The sequence below is a fragment of the Tiliqua scincoides genome, chromosome 3 (assembly GCF_035046505.1).
Source record: "Tiliqua scincoides isolate rTilSci1 chromosome 3, rTilSci1.hap2, whole genome shotgun sequence".
Classification (NCBI taxonomy): Eukaryota; Metazoa; Chordata; class Lepidosauria; order Squamata; family Scincidae; genus Tiliqua; species Tiliqua scincoides.
The window spans coordinates 120,042,997-120,066,357 of NC_089823.1; the positions used below are offsets into that span (position 1 = coordinate 120,042,997).

At 43.8% G+C, this 23,361-nt stretch overlaps 1 pseudogene; it reads left to right on the forward strand.

Moving 5' to 3' along the window:
- Positions 1-2,890: 2,890 nt before the first annotated feature.
- LOC136646385 (5S ribosomal RNA) lies at positions 2,891-3,006 on the forward strand (annotated as a pseudogene).
- The last annotated feature ends 20,355 nt before the right edge of the window (positions 3,007-23,361 follow it).

Sequence of the window (23,361 nt, forward strand, 5' to 3'; positions counted from 1 at the left end):
TGTCCCCTTTTAAAGGTCCGCCATGGCTGCCAGACCCAGCCCCCTTCACCTCCCCCTTGGGGAGGGACTGGACTCTCGTGTCCAGGCCAGGCCAAACAAACTCCGACCACCTCTTTAATTGGGTGATCGGGATAACTGTAATTCTTACTAGGAGTAACAAATGTCATGTTATTTTCAAATCTATAGCTTTAAAGTGCGTAAGAGCAGGTGCATAAGAAAACATCCTGCCTCCTGATATATTTTTTAACATGAAAACAGAGTGTTGTTCTTCCTCTTGAGCAAAAACCAGGGTGGGGGCAGGGAAGCAAGAGATGACTTTATATGGATGGTCTGGGGAAGAAAGAAATGTTTTTTTGAAAGTACAACCAAACAAAAAAAAAAAAACCCTGCAAACAATGGAACATGCATGGTATTGTGGAATGGGCAGCTGCTGAGACATCATTTACTTTTAAATTATATATGAGTATTTTTGCTACATTATTTTGGTCTTCAGCAGTAATGAGAGTTATTTAGAAAAAAAAGAATCCCCTCATCAAATGTGCACACATTTCATACAATAAAAAGAACAGATGTCAGTATGTTTAAGCACTGTTTACTAGCAAATGGATCCAAAGAAGAGGAATGAGGATTTTTGCTGGGATTATTTCCCTTCCTGCTAAATCCAGTATGGTAAACAGATTAAATGCACACATTTGCACACACAGGTATATTCACCTGCACTTAAAACTGTAGATGAGAAAGTGCTACTACTACTGGTAATGGTGGTATTTATTTATTTATTTATTTATTTATTTATTAGATTTGTAATCCTTCTTTCTCCCTGAAGGGCACCCAAGGCTAACAACATTTAAAAGTCATAAAATATATAAAATAAAACAACGATAAAATAGATAATAAAACAGCAGCAATAAATACAGCAGTAAAACAATTGTTAAAAAGCAGCCATCGTGCCCTTAATGTATTAATGACGATGAAGATAATAATAATGTAAATGCATGTAAATAATGTAATGCATATTGCTTCCATAGAATTTGCACATTTTACATACATATGATCTAGCTCAATGCATACATATGATCAATTACATATGATCAATTACAAATACATATGGCTCAATTACATACATATGATCTGGCTCAATGCAGGTGTCCGGGACCTGCAATGACCCAGACTCAGTTCCACCTGAATCCTCCAAAGCATGTCCACCTGCTGCCTCCGCAGGCTTCAGAATGACCAAGGGAGGCAAAAGAAAAAAGCCATATTAGGCATTCTGAGGCCTGGAGAAGCCCTCCAGGTGTTTCCCCGGTCCTCAGAATGCCTTATATAGTGAAAAATGTCACTTCTGGTTTCCCTTAGGAAACCAGAAATTGTGTTTTTTGCCTCTCCAGGCCATTCTGAAGCCCACAGACACAGCAGGAGGATGCACACTGCCTCTGCAGACTTTAGAAAACCTTCCAGAGGAGACCAGAGCACAATTCCAGTCCCCTTCAGTGGGAGAAAGGGGCATAAAATAGCAGATTTGATTATTTTTATTTATTTATAGAATTTATATCTTACCTGGATAGCCCAGTATAGGACACTCCAGGCGGCTCACAAATAAAATCATATTTAAAACATATTAAACAGATTAAAAATCATATTAAAAACATAAAATATATAAATATGTATAAAAATAAGACAATTAAAAACAATACGATACTTCCAGCCATATAAAAGTTAACTCTTATTGAAAACTGGTCCCTGCCACAAGGGGCTTGCAGTCTAATTTAGACTATGTGGTATGCATGTGTTTGGGGGGCAATAACACAGAGAAAGAGGATATAGTGAAATAGGAGCAACAGTAATAGTTCCACAGCCTGATCGGACCAGCATGCAGAGCCATTTAAGGCAACAGAAAAGCTTTCCACTTTCCACACTGCAGGTGTCCATTTTATGAGTACTGCAGCAAGAAGTGGCAGCATAGGAAGACCCACCCCACCCCCAGAACAGATAAACCACTGTTGGGGGTGGGTAGTGGACAGAATGAGGCAGGATGGAACAGGGTGGGGGATGGATAGATTGGGGGGCATGTCAGTGGTGGGTATCAGTGAGGGAGGCTCTGCCAATATCTAAAGCCTGTTTTGTCCCTGCTGCCAACATTTAGTTAGGATTATGCTGACAGTCATAATCTTAGTAATCCATTCAGCAACCTTTATGGTAGACCAGTATTATTTAATGACAGAATAGCTGTTGGCCTGAGTGATTTCACAGCAGACCTGAAACTTCAGGTTGTAATATATTGATGCTAGTTCACTATGCAACAGTAGTTACAAGGGATTTTTAATGTGATCAAACATAGTTATACATACCTAAAGTTTGTTTCAGTTGGGGATCAGCACTGAGGGGTAAAGCATGGAAAATGTGGCTTTTGGGAAGTGATTTGAATGAATAGAAAGAGATGGTCCCATGCAGATGTTCTCGGGTTGGGTGTCCGATCTTTCACTTTTAGGGCTCCTGGACCTTTAACAATTGTGTAGAAGAGGAAATTTCAGCAGGTGCCGCTTTTCATCTGTCAAGCAGCACCTACTGAAATTTCCTCTGAAATTTCCTCTGAAATACCCCTGGGGGTTGGGGGATAAGAATAGGCCCTCAATTTGGCTATGCTTGTTGTAAGAGGCGACTAAACAGCCACCGGGTCGATGGGACTCGTCAGCCTGGGAAGGCAGCTCATCTGAGAGAAGGAAAACTCTGATCCCAAACCTCCACTGACTTGTGGCTACATCCAGTTATGAAAAAGGCTTCAGGAGTCAACCTTGAGGCAAAATCCAGAGCCGGAGTCCCTGAGGCAGTTCGTGTCTGAACACAGTCACATTCTGGCAACTCCTGCGACGCCGCTGGAACCAACCGTATTGGCTTCTGCCTTACCCTGCACATGCCTGATCTCATCTGATCTCAGAAGCTAAGTAGGGTCAGGCCTGGTTAGTACTTGGATGGGAGACCGCCTACGAATACTGGGTGCTGTAGGCTTCTACCATAGTCTTTTGAGACTGAAGGTTGCCAACCATTTCAGCGATGTGGAGAAGGGGGATTTGCTGCATGGGAAACAGTCTATCCTCCATATCTACTTTACCCAGGCTTCGTGCACTGGAGAGAACATTGTTCCAGAACCACTATTCAGAGCATGATACCATAGTCTTCTGAGACTGAAGGATGCCAACAACAACATTCTCCAAAAATTTCAGACCATCACAAACAACTCACCAGGATACATTTCTGGGCCCAACCAACCATATGAAATTATTTTTTAATACTCTCAGGTTCCATCCTATTCTGCTGCTGCATCTCCAGATTGCATATCCCTGTGACATAGCATGTTTTACAGCTGTCACAAAACATATGTGCCGTAAAGTGCCCCCAAACAAGTGAGTGGCAGCAGTTGAGTGACAGAAGCCACCGTGGGAGCCTTGGTGCCAATAAGTTGGCCCAGGGCAGGCAGTGGCCCGGAATGGGTAGAACAGGGTGCAGAGGGGAAAGAACAGGACAGGGACCAGGTAGGGAAGTGTGTATGCAAGGGCAGGGAAAGGACGATTACACAGGCCTACAAAACCGAGGGTCAGAAAAGTTTTTCCCAAACTCTATGGTGGTTTGATATGAATTTGGGCTGCCAATTCTAAAAATGGCATCCATGTTGCCCTATCACATCTAATTTTGGAGATATAGTATAGCCTCATTAGTGAATGGTTCAAGCAGCTTCCTTATGAGGAAGCCATGGTATAGCTTCCTCATGAGGAAGCTGCTTGAACCATTCACTGAAGAGGCTATGCCATGTCTCCAAAACTAGACGTGAGAGGGCAACACGGATGCCATTTTTGGAATCAGCACCCCAAATATAACAGGAATTGGTGTAACGTTTAAGGAAGCAAAATGTGTGTTGGCCTATGTTATCAGAAGCAGCAGCTCCACCAATATCCCATCCTTGTTCCTAGTCTTGTTCCACCCACCCAGGTCCACTCAGACTTATGCCAGCATAACTGCTGGTATGGTCTGAGTAGACTCATCAGGGCAGTGGCAGCTTGCCCCAGGACAAGGAACAAATGTTCCTCGAGGAGACCTCTGGGACTCAAAACTTCCCCACAATGCAACACACCTTGTTGCTGTAGTTGCATTGGTGCTGGGGAAGTTGCATTGGATTGGGCTATCAATTGGTTAGCAGTTTTCTCAACAGTCAAAATTACACGGTAGGCTTTTCTAAGTATTCTAGTTCTATATAATTTTTCAGCGTTTATCTTGTATAAATTGCCATCTTCACTGATTTAATATGCATTTAAGTTGCAGCTAAGACTTGAATAAACAAGTTTAGACTAGACTCTAAACTAATTACTTGATGGGTCTAATTACACCAAATAGAGCATAGGATCCTTTTACAAGGGAAAGATAAGATAGGGCTATATGAAGGATGAGTTGATTTCAAGGATTGCGAGGGTGCTATAAAACCACATGTATAATCTCTCTCTTTAGAGCAGTGTTTCTCAAAATTGTGGGTTGGGATCCACTAGGTGGGTCATGAGCCAATTTCAGGTGAGTCCCCATTCATTTCAATATTTTATTTTATTAGACTTGATGGTATGTGACTGCATTTTGGGAAATGTTACAGATCTGTACTTTTAACAGGCTACTATGTATATGCTTTTAACAATGATATTAAATTGGACAGACTCCTGGGTAAATGTGTGTAGGATTGCAGCCTAGATTTATTAAAAATTTCCCTGCTTGATGATGTCACTTCTGGTCATGACATCACTTCCAGAGGGTTCCAACAGATTCTCATTCTAAAAAGTGGGTCCCAGTGCTACAACCACAGCCTATGTAGCTTTTTAGAGCTGTAAAGTGCAGCCATTAACTATGAAAGATAGCTACTTCATTTTCATGTGATTATTGTTGCCAAGAGAATTGGTTACCATTGTTAAAACATACAATCAAAACTCCACTGAGAGCAATGACACTCTTAAATACTTAATGTATGGCATAACCTGTGAGGTGAGACTGAAGCAAATTATTATGTTTAATGTAGAGAAGAAAGACTGAGGAATAATGAATGATAGAAATGGCTGCCCTGATAACATGCTTTACATTTTTCATTGAAGATTCTTAATTAACCATAATTGGCCTGAAGTTTTAATGGAGTTGGAACCAGTCTTGTGTAGCCAAGATCTTAAGATCATATCTGTTCTCACTTTATGTGTAAAAGGATATTGAAAGAAGCTTCCAGAAAAATTTTCACGCAGATTAAATTGCAAGAACAATCACTGAATTTATAAGCCATCAGTCACATATGTATCAGTCCACCAGGGCCTATCCAGGGCCAGCCCAGGGTACACAGTGATATCATACAGCATGCGCTGCACGTTATGGGCAAGCTGCTCAGCACTGGACTTATCTTTTCTGGTTACCGTCCTCCACTATGCCAGCACATGCAGGAAGGCTTGGCCTCCTCACTGGCAGACCTGGAGGCTATGCTGTCACGATGTGCTTCATGGCACATTTGCAACGGCTAGTGCCAGAGGAGCACATGCTGCACTGGATTAAGACAGGAGACAGGATTGTGCCATAAGGATGTTTTCAATTTGACACAGAAAATGGTGGGGAAGGCTGTGGCCCAATGACTAGGGCTGCATATCTGTTTCTTTTGAAGTGAGCTTGTACCATTTCAGAGACCAAGCTGCTAGGGTGGGGGGACACAGTGATCTCCTATGTCGGGGTTGGCTGCTTCCCCCCAGCCCTGACTTACCTGAAGAGACTGGAGGAGGGTCCCCAGACTGGCAGCAAAAACCATGGGAGGCTGCCTGGACACTGGGCATGACCACGCAGCTCCACCAAACACAAGGGAAAGAAGGGAGACAGGGACCAGAGCCCCAGGCCCCTTTAAGGCTCTCACAAAGGAGGTGGGAGGACGGAGAGGGAGGAAGTGTGGAGCAGAGAGGGCTTCATAAGGGAAGCCTGTGATGAGGGTATGCCCCTCCTGCCCTGCTGATGAACACCACCCTCAAGAGAAGGAGAGGAAGAGGAGGAGGGGAAGGGTGCTGTAACCACCTCCCTCTGGTTCCCCAGCTAAGGCTCCGGAGGTACTTCCCTCCACCCTTTGTTAGGCCTCCTCCCCCTGCTGGGAAGGCCTGGGAGAATGGGAACAAAGCTCCACAGATGACAACTGTCCACACGAAGCCTGACATCCTAATTGAAAAATAAGGGCAGAAAAGGGCTTGGAAGCAGATGCTGAACAGCTAGGCAGTACTCTTAACTGGTTCCAGGGAGGGAAGTAAGGTAAAGGAGTTGAGATTACTTTCCTGGTGGAAAAGTTCCTCGGGGACAGCTCAGCGGGTGCTGGAACTGTTTGCAGTGCAGCTTGAAGGGTGAAGAGGAGAAAGGAAAAAAGATAGGAAAGGGAGCAGTTAGATACCTACCCAGAGTGTCTGCTGGCACAGCAAAAAGAATAGCATGAACAGCATAAACAGGCTGATGATGACAACAGGAGGGTCTGGGATTCTACTTTTCATACCCAAAATTCCCACAAGGAAGCATAGAGACTATTGCGGGGTGATCTCATCTTCCTTTGCTTTATGACCCTTGATTGTCCATCCCCAGCTCAGATGGGTGCCTCTGTTGTTCTGCACCCTGCCGAGGGTGTAGCCGTTGCTTCAATATCGAACAACTTCTGGATTATGTTTACAATTAGGAATGGATGTAATTACAATTAGGATGAGGAAAGCTGAGGTTGAAGACATCTCTTTTGTATAGTGACATTGTTTACTCTAGTCAGGAAGCTCTCAGGATGCGGCTTGTTTACTAGTTACAATATGCTGCCCAAGAAAAAATGCAGTTGGTCTAGAATTTTCCAAAATGCTAAAGGAATGCTGGGATTCTCCTAAGCCAGTCAGCTGGGGATGGGCGCTCTGATGAACCAAAGTATGGCCTTGTCCTGAAAGCCTATGGGATGCTTCCATGCCCTCTTCCTCATTCAGATGTCATAAGACTAGCTTGGGTTATGCTTTCCTGGTGTGCACCCAGCAGTTCAAAACATTAGTACAAAAATCAACATGCCAGGCAACACTCTTCCCTTGCTAAACTGTTTTCTGTAGGCTCCTTCCAATGTGGATAAATCTCCCCTGAAGGTTTGGGATGAAATGGGACCTACTTTGGTGTTGTAGCAGGAGTGATATTTTCGTCCTGTCAGTGCCATGTATCTCATTGGGTAGAGACCTCTCCTCTGCAGGCCTAAGACATTTCCACTCTTCCATGAGCTATCTGAGGACCCTCTGGTAGCAATCCTATATTGGTTTCCAGGGATGGGAACTCGAGTCAGGTGACTTGACTCAGAGTTGCGAAAATACACATTTTTTGCTGACTTGTTTACACTTGAGTTGTGCGCATGGAAGACTCGGCAAAATACTTGAGTCAAGGGCCCACTCATGCAGACTTGAGTTTGCCTGTGTCTGGGTGTGCTTGCTTACTGTTTTCGCGGCATGAAAGACCTTGTGGGGCCATAATTTAGATCACGCAAGCAGCAGGAAGAAGGGTTAATGATTGCTTTTGTATCCGAGCAGAAGGGGGGGGTGGTGGGAGCAGGCTTTCTTTCCCTTCGATGATCATTGGACAAAGGATGGGAGGTTTGATATTTTCTTTGGCTGAGGTAGGACAGGAGGAGCAGTCCTTGCCTTACGATTGGCTGGAAAGCCCAGGGAGCAGGAGGGAGGCAGGAGCAGGGTCTCTTGGTCATCTCTGAAAGAATCAATGATCATTGGACAAAGGACTAAATTATGTTTTAAACTCATTTAGCCAAGTAAGCCTTCGTATGTTTGGATGGAGAAGTCCAGGGAGGGGGAGGGGGAGGAGGCGGCTGGAAAACCAGGGGGAGGCGTTTCATAGCAATCACACTTGCCAAGTGCGTAGCTCCATTGTTACTTGGGAGGAGGGAGCCTCATTGAATGACTGGCACAAATGGGACTACTTTTGACTAGAATTGCAAAGGTTTGGGTCGTCCTAGTAAGCTCGCAGTTGCTGTGCGGGACCTTCCTCCCACTTCTCTCTTGGTTTTCACACAGTCCATTCCACCCACTTCAGCCTTGTTTATAGATGGGCAGGGACAGCAGGGGAATGTTTAAAGAGAACTCACACAAACCCCAGTAGCAGCCCTGTTTTTTTTCCATGGCTGGCATTTTAAAGAGGGTGACCCGTGACTCAAGTAATTTTGAGTTGCGAAAGGGTGACTCGGAAAGTGCCTCCATTATGACTCAATTTCAAGTTGAGTCTTGGGGGCCAGAGACTTGTGACTCAAGTCAAGCTATGCTGGATTTGCCCATTCTTGTTGGTGTCTCAAGACAGCAAGAGAGGAGCAGTAAAAGTTGCTTTCTCCTCCAGTTTCTCCCTACGCAAACAGGAGGATCTTTACAAGGCCTCTGGGGAGTACTTCTATTTATAGATTGTGAGAAGGCTGTAATATAGAGTTTCTTGGCCGAGAGAGTCACTTTGCCACTACTGCATGAAGGTAGACACTAGATGAGTGTCTACCTCATCTAGTAGGGTACCTCATCTATGTAGGGTAGGTACAAAGTTCAATGAGGTTCCTAGTCCCTGGGTAACTGCCCAAAGTTGTTGGCCCATGATACCATCCCTGTCATCAATGTAGATCAGATATTCAACTATATGCTTACTGTAGGTACCTGAGCATAAGTTGATCTCACAGGTAAGTTGAGGGCAGGTTTTGAGCCAAAAATCATGGAATTTTCTATGACCCATGGATAAGTCAGGGGAGGGTTAAACTTAGGGGGGTGCATGACTATAATTTTGTCTGTTTTTACCCAAGGCCAGATTCTGAAAAATAACCTACCAGTAATTGTTACTAAAGAACTGTACAGTCTCTAATTTATTAAAAACATAATAAAAGATAATAAGATATATTTTTATTCATTAACTTTTTAAAATTCTAGTCTTCACAATCTTAGTGTAGATTAAGTGCACTCTAAACAACATACCAGTAGAACTATATATATAGGCCCACTTCATTGTTTAGACAATACTTTCTCAATGAGTAGAACCAGTAAGCTGACCAAGAAATTGGTGTTCTGAGAAATTATCACATCTGGTCTGAAGCATGAGAGGAGGGGGAGACTTCCCTTTTTTCTTGGTTCCCCAATGGAGCGCTTGATTTCTTTTTATTAGTAATATGCTCAGTTTGCTGGTATAAAGTTGTTGGATCATGACTTTTGTGCGCTGAGGTATATAAATGCATTTAAATCAGCTGTAGAGAAAAGATTTCTATTCCGTCTAAAAGACTAAAATCCATCCCAAGGGATGATTATATATTCCAGTTGATGACACTTTAGGCTTCCTCTTATTTTCTTTTAATTAGGTCTATTAGTTGCACAACATTGCTTGGTAGGCTAATTTATGTCAAAACTAAATTAGTATTAGTACCCTTATGTAAACTGGAGGCTACTTATCAATGGGATTTTGTTTGCCATTGTTTAAGCGACTGAACTCAAATATATTTTTTGGGGGGGTGTCACTTTTTTTTTTGAAAAGTAAAAAGAAGCGGGAAGCAAATTAGAAAGGTAAGAAACCTTTCAGAATTGTGAATTCTAAGAATTGCAGTGCTTGATCAAATTAATGGTATATATGCTGTAATTGAACAGTGGCTAACATGTAATTTCTCAGTGAAATTCAATTAAGTAGTTTAAAACAAATTATTGGTGGAAAAGGCCTGTCATGGCAATTAAGGTTGAAAACAATAACAAAGAACTAGTTTCAGATATTTATACAATAAAGTTGAAATCAGAAAGAAAAACAAGTCCATCCAACTTTAGCGGTTGGTGATGCTGCTAAATAAAATCCAGTTTTAAATAGCTTGCAATAATTAATAATTACAGGCGGGGCCCCTATCTGCAGATCTGGTATCCATGAATTCAGTTATCCGCAAATCCGCCCCCATGTCCATTAGTGTTGTTTAAAAGCTTACCAGCTAAGTCTTTCTTGCTTTAACAGGTTGCTATAAGCATTCAAGCTTGTAGCACAATGTGAGAAGTTTGCCGGCAGCCTGAATGCTTGATGGAACTAGATGGAAGGTTAATAGGAAGCAGTTAACCTTCTATCTAGTTTCGTCAAGCATTCAGGCTGCTGGCAGCCTGCTCATCTAATGCTATAAGCCTGAATTCTTATAGCTACCTATTAAAACAATGAACTCTTCACCAGTAAGTTTTTAAACAGTGCTAATGGGCATGTTGATGGGTGGGGTGGGGGGGCTGCTATAAATACAGGCATCCCCCATATCCACAGTTTCTGTATCTGCGGGGTTTCTGGAGTAGATCCCCCATGGATATGGGGACATGTCTGTATTTTGAGATTCAGGTTATGAAAGCTGGCTGGTCACCTTTTGTTAGGAAGCCTAGAAAGTTATCTTTGAATTGGAATCAATGATTTAGCTTGTTGGGATGACACATCCTATCCCCGCTTGTTGGAAGGGTTGCTGCGTGGAGTGCAAAGAAATAAGGAAAGAAATAAAGATTGCGAGGAGAGGGAGGGAATGGCTGGAGCATGTTGTAATGCATGGTCATTCTCTGGGGACCTGCTGCAAGCTGTTGTTCAGAAGAACTTCTTGCCAGCCCTGCTGGTCCCCCCTTTCCTAAAACTGACTCTTATGGGACTGAATGATGGGACCGAGGCTAGAATTTCTGGCAGCAAAGACCAGTGCAGAGGACTGACAGAAGTGGTGAGGACTGATATGTGTCCAAGAAGACTCACAGGCAGACAGAAACTGGATGGAGGAGTAAAAAAAAGCTTTTTACTTACCTTTCAGTGGTCTTCTGGGTCATTCCCCTCTTCATAGCATGCAGTGCTCACTCCATTGGCACAGCTGCATGATATATAGGGCAACAATGCGCAGGATTGTGCAGCAAGGGATAGGATTGGGGAGTTAATTATATTGAAATTAATAGGCCTAAACATAGTTAACTGAGCCTTAGATTATGACCAATGAGTACCAAAGACTATACTAAATTATTAAGTACAGCATGTTTTTTTTTTTTAATTAAATCACATTTTCCCTGTTTAAATTAGGACTATGACTTCACTCAAATTCATTATGACATCATGAGTTAATTTCTATTCAGTCACAACAGAAGTTCCATGCTGCCATTTATCACCTGCTACCTTTTTAAAGAATTAATCACAAAATAATGATTGCTTCATTTTAAAGTCCATTAGGATTGATTAATGAATTCACATTCATTCTTGTGATGGGTTCTTTTTTCTCAAAGTAATGTAGTATATTTTCAGAGCAATTCACAAATTCCCAGCACATTCAAATATGTACTTTCTGTTGCCTTAATCCAGTGTTTTTAAACAACTGATCAGTAGTGTCGCTAGGGGGATGTGGTGGTGCAGGCTGCACTAGGTGAACGCGCATGGGGCGGTGACACCACTACCGGTAAAAAATTTTAAAATCTTGGTATTTTCTAATAATACCATCATGTTATTAGATATCAATTGATGTATAACTTCATGCAGAATGCAATGAAATAACCCATGTTGAAATATCCATATTTTATAAAATGTTATAGCCAAAAAACCAGCGGTGTGGGGCGATGGTACATCACCACACCCACTACCTGGGGCATTGCCGCACCCACTACATGGAACGAAGTCCATAATAGGGGTGATGCGCTGACCTTCCTTTCTGGGTGGGCAAACCCTAGTGACGCCACTGCGTCTGATAGTGCAGACCTTTTTTTTTTTTCTTCCCTTGAATTAATATTTATGACTATTTCAGAAGGGTTATTTTTAGACAGATGTTTGTATGCACATTTGTGTTTTTTGTATAAATTATTGTGTTTATATTAAAAGTCAGCATGGGGACCAGACCCTTTATTACTGGATTTGCTTTTTAGAACCCACATTAACATGCACACATGGGGGAAAACTCTTCCATGTGCTGAGGCCAAATGCGGACATGCCATTGGGTTTGATGGGGCAAATGCCTCAGGGACGAGCCGCTAGGACCCTGCGGAAGCCTCTCTGAGGCTCCTGACGGGGTCAGAAACTGTGCTTCCAGTTTTCCGTAATAAGCACAGTTCATACCATCAGGGAACCTTAGAGAGGCTTCTCCAACATAAGCTGAGGTCGCGCAAGGCTCCATGAGCCTCAGGTGAGAAGGGGGGGCAGATTTTTGCACAGGGGTGGCAGCAGCAGCCTGCAGGGGGAGTGCGCCATCGCAGAACTTTGACCTAGGCGCAGGGCTAGGGAGGTCCGCCACTGGCTAGGACCCTGTGCAGTGGCTAATGGCACAGCTCAGTGGTTTAGGGGAGATGGCTAGGGAGGTGAGAATGACAAGTGCAACACACAACCCTTTACTGGGGGAATAATTTACAATTTACAAATGCAGGGATGGCAAATCAAAAATTAAAAGCAATTCAAAATTTCAGGCAGCGCAATCCTGAGCTGCACATGGGCCAGCACAAGTTATTTGTGCCTCTTCCAGTCAGCAAGGCCAGGATGCAGAAGTGCACAGGCCTGCAGAGGCTGGCAGAAGCCTCTGCACCAATGGAGGGAGAGAGCTTTGCGTCGGCTCAGCTGTGCCAACGCAAGGCTCTGGGGTGGGTGGGGAGGAGGCGTGGAGGAGGCGGGAGGGAAGCGTTCCTGGGTGGCCCTGGGAGCAGGTGGAGAGCAGGAGGCGGGGCTGGGATCCAGCAGTTATGCCAGATCCCAACCCCTGTCCCCAGGGAGTTCGGAGCGGCTTCAAGCTGCTCCACTCTTCTCGGACTTGTGTCACCTCAGGAGGTGGCACAAGTCCAAGGAGACCCACTGGGGCCAGGGCGTCTTACCAAGGGGCAAGGGGAAGAGTTTCCCCTTGCCTCTGGCTGAGCCGATTCTGGCCCCTTTCCTGCGCTGGATAAAGCGCAAGCCTCTTGGCTTGCCTGTTCCAGTGCAGGATAGGATTGCGCCCTTAGTCATTCATGTGTCTTAGCCCTAAATCAGGGGTCTCCAAACTGCAGGCCGAGGGCCATATCCAGCCCACCACAAGATTTTATCTGGCCCTCAGCAACTTGTCATTTTTGTCAGAGCATTTGCTAATAAAATGCTAACATTTTTATTCATTATATATCATTTCTCAGGTTAAGCATGGGATTATTTATTTGTAATTGTCACATTTCTGTTTTGTTCTGAATCATAACACATGGTTACCAAAAAAGATCCAAGTAAAACTTATTCATTTGAACGTCATTCATTCGTTCATAAAACTGACTTTTTCGGCCTGTAAAAATGTATGAACTATACAATGTGGCTATGATGTGGCCCTCGTACGGAGAAGTTTGGAGACCCCTGCCCTAAATGAAAGCAGTTACTATGTTCCAGAGACTTGGGCGGAGTCTGAGGGGCATGTGCAGATGACTCCCCATGCTCTGCCCAGTCACCTCTGGCCTGGTCATCCCTGGAGGGTAGGGTGCTACTGACAGGGCATGCATGAAGTTGCAGCAGTGCCCTGCTCTCGGAGAGAACCCAGAAGTGACTGTCTTGAGTGCAAGACAGTCACCTCTGGGTTTTCCCTGGAGGGCTGGGCATTGCTGCAGCTTCTTGCATACCCTGTTACTTTCCCTTTTGGGGCTGGGAGCTACAATGGGAGAGGGGCAGAGCACATGAGGCTACAGCAGTGAGTGCCCAGCTCTCCAGGGAGAAACCAGAAGTGACATCACAACATCACATGATATTGTGATGTCACTGGCTTGGGTGCCAGGGCAGTTTGTTATACCCCTGCTATGTACAGAAAAAGACAAAGAAGAAGAGAGAAGACCCTTAAAAGGGTTGGAATGTACTGGAAGCCTTATGTTCCCTTCGGACTGCCATTCAAAGTGGACAGAAGAACATTTGCTTATTCACGAGTAAATGAACATGTGTGGCTCAGTTTCACTTTTTATAGGGTTCAATAAATTTTCCTTGTCTGCTATCAGCTTATCAGTTTTGTGACCCACAACAAATTGGGTTGCAACCCACTCACGGTGTGTCCCGACTCACAGTTTGGGAAACATTGAACCATCGGGGCAGCGGAAGTGAATTATTATTATTATTATTATTATTATTATTATTATTATTATTATTATTATTATTATTATTATTATTTGTATACCACTTTTTAACAAAAAGTTCACAAAGCGGTTTACAGAGAAAATAAAACAATAATGGCTCCCTGTCCCAAAAGGGCTCACAATTTAAAAAGATGCAAAAGAACACCAGCAGGCAGCCATTAGAAAAGATACTGCTCGGGTGAGATGGCCAGTCACACTCCCCCTGCTAAATTAAAGAGTAGCACCCACTTGAAGAAGTGCCTCCGCTTGTACCTCTGCTTCACAAGTGAATCTGCTCCAGAGAGTGAGAGGGAAGCAGGGCTGCGGGAGATTGGCTGGGCTTGGCGACTGAGGGAGAGAAGGAGGGACTGGGAATCCCAGCGCAAGCACGGTGGGTGATCAGTACAACACAGCAGACAAGGAAGTCAAGCAGTCACTCAGAGAAGAGGGCTGGCAGGCTGGCGGCAGTGAACTATAGTGAGTCAGGGATTACAGAGATTAAGGGGGGGAGCGGGTTTGCTAACCCTTCAAGGATTTCCAGATTGCAAGGAAGCTGCTCAGAGATGATGATTTCAGGCTGGTTGTGTAGCATGACTGGACCACCGCTGGGGCAGTGGATGTCACCTCCCTGGTGTGCCACCTGGGGCTCTGTAATCCTCTTCCCCCCTAGCTATGCTAGTGTGTGTGACCAGGCAGCATGCTCTTTCCCCCACCCTTCATGTATTCAGGCTGGGAGGTCACTTGTCACTATCATTAGTGGCAAATACCCACAAATTTTAGACCAGTATAAATGGTAACTAAAAATAAACAGGTCCCAACATAGTATTTTCCTCTTGTAGCTGCATTTTCAGATGGTTAAAAGCTCTCATTTTTCTTGAGAAGGACTGGATCAATGCAATTCTGCATTTAATCAAACAAGAACCCTGTATTACCATGAATATCTTGAGGTGTTTGTATATCTGCTGAATTATGAATGATTTTACATTTGCAGTAGGGTAATTTTCTTACGTAAGGGATTTTTATCTTTGCTCAGTGAGCTGAGAATCTGCTAAATTATGCTTTGCTTTCTGAACTCAGCCTTGGCATCATTGTCTCTCCAGAAAACTGTTAACATGGATATTCTAAGAAATTGCCTGTGCATTAAGCTTAAATTAGCTGTCATTATTCTCAAAATAATAAGACACAGAGTAGATCGTGTCATTAGCTACAGCTTTTACATCAGGATCATATTTTCTCCTCTGTTTATTGCTAAATGTGCATTTTACCTAAAGTGGGGTGAGTGGGAAGAAGAGTTGGAATAATGATAAAAGAATTAGGACTGATGTTGTTTTGTCTTATCTTTGAAAGAGAAAATGCTAGGCTAGTTCATGTAAGTAACATTCTCTGGAATGTAATCTCTTTTATGTAAAGTTACGTGAAGTTTAATCATGCACAGCTAGCACACAGACCTGATTCTGCTCAGGGAACAACAGTTATTTGCTGTCTAGGTTTGAACTGCAACCACTTGATAACAAATATAGCATGTAGCACTGCCAGTTTATAGACTGTGCAGATAAAGAGTGTGCAGTGACTGCAGGTGGCAAGCAATACAAGCAAACCAGGGAGATAATTTCAGAGCCTATCTGCTCAATGCAGGCAGTGTACCCAAGCAGCATTTCTCTGGGTCCAGTAGGAACGAGTGTCTTCTCTTCATCCACAGAAGGCCTTGTCTGTTTTTTTAAAAAATCTTTTTCTTTTTTTGAACTGGAAGATGGATTGATGTCTTCTTTCAATTTCTATTGTTGAAGCATTTTTACAGTTCTGGCTACTTTATTTGTATTTATAGGTGGACACATCAGTATACCATGGATGCATATGAATTATGCCCAAGTGAGAAATGCCTTAAAGATACTGTTCTCTATCCCTAGGATCTAGTGTCAATGTCATCATCATCATCATCATCATCATCATCATCATCATACAGGTATTTCTATACCACCTTTCTTGGTCCTCAGATTTCTCCTTATGTCATGCAATCTGAAGTCCACACAAACCAATTAATTCAAAGTGTGTTCCTGGGCCTATAAATCCTGTCAGCAACTCAAGCTTCCGCTGTACCACAACAGAGAGAGGAACAAGTTTTCATTCTTTATCTTGCCTGTGATCTCAGTATTGATCAAGGGGGCACCCAGTGGCTGCTATTGGTAGCTTTGCTTCCTGGGAAATGGCAATGGTAGGAGATGCTCATTGCAAATTCGTACTGTGGCAGAGGGAAAGAGCTAAAATTTCCCTTCATCTTCACCATGGCCCTGATTCACATCGGGCCCTGTAGTTGAGTTTTAACAACAAAACAGGCATGCAAGCAATGATCAATTACCTTCAGCATTATATTGCTTCTCCCTTCATTCTGCTTCTACACCCTCTCAGCGCCTCCTGTCAGAATATGACAAATGTCAGCAAGAACTAAGGAACTCTGAGGACTGTAGTTGTTGACAGAGCAAGTAACATAGCATCCATCTCTCTAGCTCTCAAACTACAATTCCCACAATTTCTTATGCAAACTCTCTCTCTCTCTGCATGTGTGTGTTAGAGGACATCAAGATCAATAGATAACTGTTTAGGAATGACACACATTCAAACACTGTTTCTGATTGGCTCCATCCATTCTCACAAGATTAGGACACTCAATATGGATAGAGTATATTAACTTTTTATAAACAATCTACAATTCAATTTTTAAATCATGATAATGGAGTTTATAGTTCAAGACAGACCTCTCTGAACCTCAGGTATTTAGGGAAACTGAGGGCTGGTTTCCAAGTTACCCAGTGGTGGGATTCAGCCAGTTCGCACCTGTTCTATAGAACCGCTAGCTAATCTAGGTGCTGGTTCTGCGAACCGTTTGCTGGCCGGGGAGCGCACACCTTGAAATGTCCCTGGCGCGGGAGAGCGAGAGGCGGGCACTGTCCGGGCTGATGCACGCGGAGTGGCGCTTGCAAGAGGAGAGAGGGGAGACAGTGGGGGAGCTGTGGCCATGCAGGGCTAACCCTCCTGGGGGCAGCAGCCGTGCGGGGCCAACCCGTCCCGGGGGAAAAGGGGTTGCACCCTGCTGGTGCCGAGGCTGCCGGGGCTGAAGGGTCGAGTCAGATGCAGCCAGTGGGAGTCTCTCGCAATGCGGCCACCGGAGCGAGTGCGTGCGCAGCTCTGATGCCTCCTGCGGCTGCGCTGACGAATGCATGAGAGGGTGTGAATGGCCAGTGTGCCCACACATGCAGCCTTGCTGATAAGGGCGGGATAAGCAGCCCAGCTGCCCACCCCACGCCTTCCCTCCCCGGCCGAGCTGGCGGGCGGGCAGGATAGACATTGACTGCTCCTGGAGGCTCCTCACCTCTTGGGCTCAGCTCTCCCGATGGGACGCAAAGTGCTGAGCTTCCAGCCTCAACACAGGTGAGGCCAGATCAGAGAGGGACAGCCCAGGTGGGACGAAGAGGAGGGCGCTAGAGCAACTCCCGTCCAAAGAGTCCCCACTGCCCCCAAGGACGAGCCCCCCCACTGCTGCATGTCCCCTCCTGCCCGAGCCACAGTGCCAGCCACCTGCCCGTGTGGGGGAGGGCATGTAAACAAATGGGGTTTTAACACCTCTCTTCCCATGTGCAGCCCTGACCCCCATGCAGAACTGACCCCCCTTCCCACAAGCAGCCCTGACCCCCATGCAGAACTGACCCCCTTCCCACAAGCAGCCCTGACCCCCTCTCCCATGCAACCCTGACCCCCTTTCCACAAGCAGCCCTGACCCCCATGCAGCCCTGACCCCCCTTCCCACAAGCAGCCCTGACCCCCATGCAACCCTGACCCCCCTTCCCACAAGCAGCCCTGACCCCCTCTCCCATGCAGCCCTGACCCCCTCCACTAAGAAGCTCTGACCCCATCCCACGTGCACCCATGGGTGTCTGAATAATTGATGGGAATACTGGGGGGGGGCCCTACTGGACATGCAAGTGCAAGTGAGGACGTCAATCAAACAGCAATATGGAAATATCTTCAATAACAATTTGTCAAGTATTTAATATTTTTTCATTAATATTTTAAAACTCTTTCTTAAAACATAATCTAGTTTTGTGTACCTCTTTTATTGTTCTTATTTGAGTATTTAATGCATGAACTACCTTTCGGTATATCTTTTGGTATACTTAAGATGGTCATTAGGACATAGAACTTGTTAATTTATTTGAATCCCATCACTGAAGTTACCCCATTAATAGGAAAACTGTTATCCTGCAGTCTTTGTAGGAGGCTGTTTGCAAGAGTGATCTATTAGTGTAAGCATATCTAAGCATGTGCGTTATCATTTGCAATTGAGTAGACTAGCCTTTAATCAAAAACACAGTTTTATAGCTGTGACCCATCATTATGCATCTAAGGGTGCAATCCTATCCTGTGCTGGAACAGGCAAGTCAAGAGGGAGGATAGATGCCCAAAATGGTTCAGCTAGATTACCTCTGGGTAATCCACCCTTGCGCCTATGGGTCTCCTCGGACTTGTGCCACCTCCCCTCTAGCTACGCTACTGACACAGCTCTGGATAAGCTGAGGTATCCAAATTTATTTTGTAATAAATTTGCTTTGTACTGTATAGTTTGTTTTGTCATGGCGTGAACCCCCTGGAAGCCTGGGCCCCAGAGATTTTGCTCCCTCTGCTCCCGTCCTCAGGCCTGTTTGCAGCAACTCTATGCCACTTATACCAGCAGAAGATGTTTTCTGTTGTTCTAATGAAAAGATAAGACTGGGCCATCAATTACAGAACTAGGCCCAGTGGCAGACCTAGCGCTGGACAAGTGGGGCAAATGTCCCAGGCACTGAGCCCGTGTGATTGCAAGACCATGCAGGAAGCTTTACTGAGGCTCCCGATGTGGTTGGAAACAGTACTTCTGGTTTTCTGGACATGGCGTCATAGTGCGGCGGGAAGCAGCATTGAGAACCTTTGCCCCCGACGCCTCAAGGGCAGGTCCATTGTTCACTGGACCCTAAACACCAATAGTTTCTAGGCAGGAGAAGAGAGAAAGAGGATATACTTACAAGGAGAGAGGGATGTGCAAGATGTCCTTGCACAGTAAGTCCTCCCCCTGGGCCTGGACATAATGTTTTCTGCTCCCAAATTTGTGGCATCATATTGATGCTCAGAAAAGTTACAGATTTTAGACTACTTTGGCTTTGAGAATTCTGGATTAGGGATGCCCAACCTATATTTTAACACAAGCAAAAAAATAATAATAATGTTGATGAGATACAATATTTTGTGACATGCCTCTTTTTCCTCTAATTTTTTTCTTTGCCCTAAAAAAGTCTTAAATGAAACTGCCAGGCCCTGAGTTTATCTTAGTCTAAATAGGAGCTTAGTCTGTCAGGAGCTTCCAACTGGCTTGCCCAATTGAATAATCTTAATAAAATAAGCTTTGTTTGGCTGACTGGTACTTTTACAAACATCTACTTGTGAAGGAAGAGGGAGACAACAGCCGCTAAATAAATCACAGCTGTTTTTCATTCCTGGCTTTCAAAAAGCGATATAAAGAAAGGGAAGAGAAATGACAGGAGAGATTCAGGGACTCTGCATACCGTTAATAACAGTGAAAATGCTGACAGTAACTTTTCTCTGAGAAGATGAAAAGCAGATGATCTGTTATCTGCCCTAGATGAATATACTTAAAAAAAATACTTGAGTTGCAAGACATTTGCTAAAATTAGGTGATTGTTGACACTGTTCTATCTATGTGATCATTCCTTCTGATAGCAAGTCTTCCTGCCTCCCAAGAAACAGCCTTGTTCAGTAAGCCACTGGAATGAAATATGAAATATTTGTGTGCAGATTTTTTACTCTTGACACAGCATTATGATTGAGCAATGTAACTAGCATAAACACTTTACCAGGTATAAAAATAATCTAGGGGGGAAAAGTCATCTTCATAGGCAGCCACTTAACACCAAATGGATGAACAACTTTTCTTGCACATATTATTAGGGAACAATCCATATAGATGAAGACTGAAATGTGCTTTTATTCAAAATAGATATCTCCTGAATAATCTTAGCAAGAGGCAAATATAAATGGAATCAGAGGAATTGTAAGTTACATTTATGGTTTGATAGCTCACATTAAAACAAAATGTGTGTGTGTGTGTGTGTGTGTGTGTGTGTGTGTGTGTGTATGTATGTGTTGTGCCCGCGTATGTACATGTGCATGTGACCTCTCTCTGAAGCTTTGAAGCATCGTCCAGTGAAATGTTCTGATAACCAGTTTTAAGAACCTTTATTGGCATATAACACACACAAAAAATAACAAACAAATCAGGAAAAAAGATGAGAGCACTCCCAGAGTACTAGTTAGTACAGCTTATTTCCCTAATTTGTTAGTTGAGCTGCAATGTTTCATAAGGTATTTTAAGAAAGCCCCCACTGTCTCAACTGTAGCCAGATCCTCGGACTACACCATATTCTTCAGTTGGAGATCATCCAAACAATCTGTCCACTTACTCAAGTAAGGGGCTAAATATTTCTAACAGGCAGTTAGATGGAGTATGCAATGTAAAGTCATATGTAAAAGAGATTTGATCATACTCAACTCACAGGTGCACCATCTTTCATTATATGGAGTCTTATTGAATCTTTCATACAGCACAGCCAAGGGAAATACATTGCACCTGGCCAGAGTGAAGACCCTACATTCCTAAGGGCACTTTAACAGAGTCAGGTACAAAGGAAGGTAACCAACTCTAGTGGGGATCTGGAGGCTCAGCGAGGAGCAAAACTTATTTACAGCACTATGTAAATTATGTGCTTGAATGTCCAAGAATCTCTTTTTAATTAGTTGGTATGCCACTGTAAGGAGCAAAGAGCCCAACACCTTCGTATTAATGCCAATTGTTTTGATTTTGTGTATGACCTCCACAGGGCCTGCAAGAGCTAGCAAGTCTTCTAAAAGACAGTGTAGAAGACTATTCTGGTTTAAATTATAATACATTCTGAGCCAGTATTTAAAGGCAGTTAACTAGGTGCTTGTCTCAATTAATTGCTGCCCCATCTCTAAGCATAGGGAAGCATATGTAACGCATCTTGGCAACCCTTAAAAAAGCAGCTTGAATTTGTTCTGGGGACAAATCATTGCATTGATCCAAATCGAGATGCAATGAAAAAATCTGAGGAACAACTTTGGCATTAAATACTTTCAAAGAATGGAAGCACCCCCTCTGTTAAAGTGGAAAGATAAGATGTTCTGTGCCATCACACCTGCAAGGTTTACAGTTGTTTTGCAATGTCTAGTCCAGTCAAGATGATGATGATGATGATGATGATGATGATGATGAACAGTAGTTATACATCTCTTTTTAAAGAAACGTTCACAAAGCAGTTTACATAGAAAATCAAAACTAATGGCCCAAACTTATTATGCTTCATTGCTCAGTTTGCCTTCCCCTAAAGGTCCAGGACTATGGCTTCAAAGTGTTGCTAAATATCATAATTTTGGATTTATTGAAATTGAAGAAGAGTTTGTTCAAAGAGAGATTGTCTACACATTTGGCAACCAGATGCTCCGGACCTAAATACATTTGGGATAATAGAAACGCACAGTCTGCGTATAACAGTAAAGGGACCCACCACTCTCCCAACTGTGGCGGATGTCGCTCAGCCTCACTCAAGCAGGTGGCCAGGTCATTTAAGTAGAGGTTAAAAGGAGTAGGGGCCAGCAAGCCTCTTTGCTTAACCCCCCCCCCCATAAGAACATAAGAACAGTCCCACTGGATCAGGCCACAGGCCCATCTAGTCCAGCTTCCTGTATCTCAGAGCGGCCCACCAAATGCCCCAGGGAGCACACTAGATAATAAGAGACCTGCATCCTGGTGCCCTCCCTTGCATCTGACATAGCCCATTTTTAAAATCAAGAGGTTGCACATACACATCATGGCTTGTAACCCATAATGGATTTTTCCTCCAGAAACTTGTCCAATCCCCTTTTAAAGGCATCCAGGCCCCATTAGTCAGGATTTCCATAGAGATTCCCCCTTCAGAGGAAAACCTAATCTGTCACGTTGTGATGGAATTGAGCCTGTCTGCTGAATCAAATGCGCCTTTAAAGTCCAGGAAAGCTACACATAACTTAGTTTTTGCCACCGTAATGTACTCATAAGCGAGATGATACAATACTAAACAGTGATCTCAGGTTGTATTGCCAGATCTGAAGCCAATTTGTTCAGCCCCAAGAATCATCTGACTTCTTATCCAATGGGTGAGTTTATTAAGCAGATACTTCAAATAAATCTTACCTGGAACTGATAATAAGCTGATGGGCCTATAACATTCTGGGCATCTATGATCCTCCTTCCTATAGGCAGGGACTATGATTGCCTTGGTCCAGCTGTTTGGAATAATTCTGGATCTATCAATTGTAGTAAAAAGAGATCCCAAGACTGGTGCCCACTAATCAGAGTTAGCATTAATTAAATCTATGGAGATGGCATCGGGACCAGGGGCTTTCTTGGTCAAGGCCAGCAATTAGTTCTCTTATTTCCTCAGCCAATGTCTGAGGTCACTCTGGGAAATTATTAATTGATGGTAAGGCTTCAGGCTCCCACAAGCAACTGCTGTCATAAAAGAGAGTGGAATAGTGTTACTTGCAAAGATGTAGAGGGACAGCTGATAAGTTGCACCCTTCTGGAAGCAGGGGTGTCCCAAAATTGTTTAGGGTTCTTTAGGTGTATAGATTGAATTAGTTGTTGATATTTTCCTTAACAAAATATCCTTAAACAAGGTCCTACAGTGGTCCTTAGTCCGGAAATAGTTGGCAAGAATTTCAGGTGCATGCAATTTCCTATGCTGCTTGAATACATTATGAACAGACTCTTTCAACAGCCTACATTCATTATCAAACCATGTTCTGATGGGTGCAAAGATGGGAAGCTGAGGTTGGATCCCAGTTCAGTTACTATGAGATCAGTTAACTTCTCAAAGGAGTCAATCGGAGTAACTGCTTCCTGTGTCAATAAGATAGCATTTCTGATGCCAAGACAGCTCTCTGAGCCCAAAACTTGACATGCTTTGGGAATATTGTATTGGCTGCATTCCAGACTATTTTAGACAACCTGCTAAAAGCTGCCAAGGGGACCTCCTGCTGTATGGATCTAAGGATCTCAAACTCAAGAGAGAGAATTAGCAGGAGGTGGTCACTATCCCAATAATCACCTACTTGAAAGTTCAGTGCAAAAAGTTTCGATGGTAAGGCAATCAGCACATAATCAATTGCACTA